This window comes from Zea mays, chromosome 9 (assembly GCF_902167145.1).
Source record: "Zea mays cultivar B73 chromosome 9, Zm-B73-REFERENCE-NAM-5.0, whole genome shotgun sequence".
NCBI classification, from domain to species: Eukaryota; Viridiplantae; Streptophyta; class Magnoliopsida; order Poales; family Poaceae; genus Zea; species Zea mays.
This window is the reverse complement of record NC_050104.1, coordinates 55,545,252-55,548,788: the sequence shown is the minus strand read 5'-3', so window position 1 is coordinate 55,548,788 and position 3,537 is coordinate 55,545,252.

Sequence of the window (3,537 nt, the reverse complement as noted above, 5' to 3'; positions counted from 1 at the left end):
ATACTGAACAAGATGACCAAGAAGCACCTAATCGCCGGCGACTACGTACTAACCGTAGAGGTATGGGTGGTTTTCACCGACGTGAGGTACATGGTAATGATGATGCTTTTAGTAAGGTTAAATTTAAAATACCTCCTTTTGATGGTAAATATGACCCTGATGCTTACATTACTTGGGAGATTGCGGTTGATCAAAAGTTTGCATGCCATGAATTTCCTGAGAATGCGCGGGTTAGAGCTGCTACTAGTGAGTTTACTGAATTTGCTTCTGTTTGGTGGATAGAACATGGTAAGAAGAATCCTAATAACATGCCACAAACTTGGGATGCGTTGAAACGGGTCATGCGGGCTAGATTTGTTCCTTCTTATTATGCACGTGATATGTTAAACAAGTTGCAACAATTGAGACAGGGTACTAAAAGTGTAGAAGAATATTATCAGGAATTACAAATGGGTATGCTGCGTTGTAACATAGAGGAGGGTGAGGAATCTGCTATGGCTAGATTTTTGGGCGGGTTAAATAGGGAAATTCAGGACATCCTTGCTTATAAAGATTATGCTAATGTAACCCGATTGTTTCATCTTGCTTGCAAAGCTGAAAGGGAAGTGCAGGGACGACGTGCTAGTGCAAGGTCTAATGTTTCTGCAGGAAAATCTATACCATGGCAACAGCGCACGACTACATCCATGACCGGCCGTACACTAGCACCAACTCCCTCGCCAAGTCGACCAGCACCCCCGCCTTCCTCCAGCGACAAACCACGTGCATCTTCCACAAATTCAGCAACCAAATCTGCCCAGAAACCCGCAGGTAGTGCCTCTTCAGTAGCTTCCACAGGTAGAACAAGAGATGTTCTGTGTTATCGATGCAAGGGCTATGGACACGTGCAGCGTTATTGTCCTAATCAGCGTGTTTTGGTGGTAAAAGACGATGGTGGGTATTCCTCTGCTAGTGATTTGGATGAAGCTACACTTGCTTTGCTTGCGGCTGATGATGTAGGCACTAAGGAACCACCCGAAGAACAGATTGGTGCAGATGATGCAGAGCATTATGAGAGCCTCATTGTACAGCGTGTGCTTAGTGCACAAATGGAGAAGGCAGAGCAGAATCAGCGACATACGTTGTTTCAAACAAAGTGTGTCATTAAGGAGCGTTCATGTCGTTTGATCATTGATGGAGGTAGCTGCAACAACTTGGCTAGCAGCGACATGGTGGAGAAGCTTGCACTTACGACCAAACCGCACCCGCATCCATATCACATTCAATGGCTCAACAATAGTGGTAAGGTCAAGGTAACCAAGCTGGTACAAATTAATTTTGCTATTGGTTCATATCGTGATGTTGTTGACTGTGATGTTGTGCCTATGGATGCTTGTAATATTCTGCTAGGTAGACCATGGCAATTTGATTCAGATTGTATGCATCATGGTAGATCAAATCAATATTCTCTCATACACCATGATAAGAAAATTATTTTGCTTCCCATGTCCCCTGAGGCTATTGTGCGTGATGATGTTGCTAAAGCTACCAAAGCTAAAACTGAGAACAACAAGAATATTAAAGTTGTTGGTAATAACAAAGATGGGATAAAATTGAAAGGACATTGCTTGCTTGCAACAAAAACTGATGTTAATGAATTATTTGCTTCCACTACTGTTGCCTACGCCTTGGTATGCAAGGATGCTTTGATTTCAATTCAAGATATGCAGCATTCTTTGCCTCCTGTTATTACTAACATTTTGCAGGAGTATTCTGATGTATTTCCAAGTGAGATACCAGAGGGGCTGCCACCTATACGAGGGATTGAGCACCAAATTGATCTTATTCCTGGTGCATCTTTGCCGAATCGTGCGCCATATAGGACAAATCCAGAGGAAACAAAAGAAATTCAGCGACAAGTGCAAGAACTACTCGAGAAAGGTTACGTGCGTGAGTCTCTTAGTCCGTGTGCTGTTCCGGTTATTTTAGTGCCTAAAAAAGATGGAACATGGCGTATGTGTGTTGATTGTAGGGCTATTAATAATATCACGATACGTTATCGACACCCTATTCCACGTTTAGATGATATGCTTGATGAATTGAGTGGTGCCATTGTCTTTTCTAAAGTTGATTTGCGTAGTGGGTACCACCAGATTCGTATGAAATTGGGAGATGAATGGAAAACTGCTTTCAAAACTAAGTTCGGATTGTATGAGTGGTTAGTCATGCCTTTTGGGTTAACTAATGCACCTAGCACTTTCATGAGATTAATGAACGAGGTTTTGCGTGCCTTCATTGGAAAATTTGTGGTAGTATACTTTGATGACATATTGATCTACAGCAAATCTATGGATGAACATGTTGATCACATGCGTGCTGTTTTTAATGCTTTACGAGATGCACGTTTATTTGGTAACCTTGAGAAGTGCACATTTTGCACCGATCGAGTTTCGTTTCTTGGTTATGTTGTGACTCCACAGGGAATTGAGGTTGATCAAGCCAAGGTAGAAGCGATACATGGATGGCCTATGCCAAAGACTATCACACAGGTGCGGAGTTTCCTAGGACTTGCTGGCTTCTATCGCCGTTTTGTGAAGGACTTTAGCACCATTGCTGCACCTTTGAATGAGCTTACGAAGAAGGGAGTGCATTTTAGTTGGGGCAAAGTACAAGAGCACGCTTTCAACGTGCTGAAAGATAAGTTGACACATGCACCTCTCCTCCAACTTCCTGATTTTAATAAGACTTTTGAGCTTGAATGTGATGCTAGTGGAATTGGATTGGGTGGTGTTTTGTTACAAGAAGGCAAACCTGTTGCATATTTTAGTGAAAAATTGAGTGGGTCTGTTCTAAATTATTCTACTTATGATAAGGAATTATATGCTCTTGTGCGAACATTAGAAACATGGCAGCATTATTTGTGGCCCAAAGAGTTTGTTATTCATTCTGATCATGAATCTTTGAAACATATTCGTAGTCAAGGAAAACTGAACCGTAGACATGCTAAGTGGGTTGAATTTATCGAATCGTTTCCTTATGTTATTAAGCACAAGAAAGGAAAAGAGAATATCATTGCTGACGCTTTGTCTAGGAGATATACTTTGCTGAATCAACTTGACTACAAAATCTTTGGATTAGAGACGATTAAAGACCAATATGTTCATGATGCTGATTTTAAAGATGTGTTGCTGCATTGTAAAGATGGGAAAGGATGGAACAAATATATCGTTAGTGATGGGTTTGTGTTTAGAGCTAACAAGCTATGCATTCCAGCTAGCTCCGTTCGTTTGTTGTTGTTACAGGAAGCACATGGAGGTGGCTTAATGGGACATTTTGGAGCAAAGAAAACGGAGGACATACTTGCTGGTCATTTCTTTTGGCCCAAGATGAGAAGAGATGTGGTGAGATTGGTTGCTCGTTGCACGACATGCCAAAAGGCGAAGTCACGGTTAAATCCACACGGTTTGTATTTGCCTCTACCCGTTCCTAGTGCTCCTTGGGAAGATATTTCTATGGATTTTGTGCTGGGATTGCCTAGGACTAGGAAGGGACGTGATA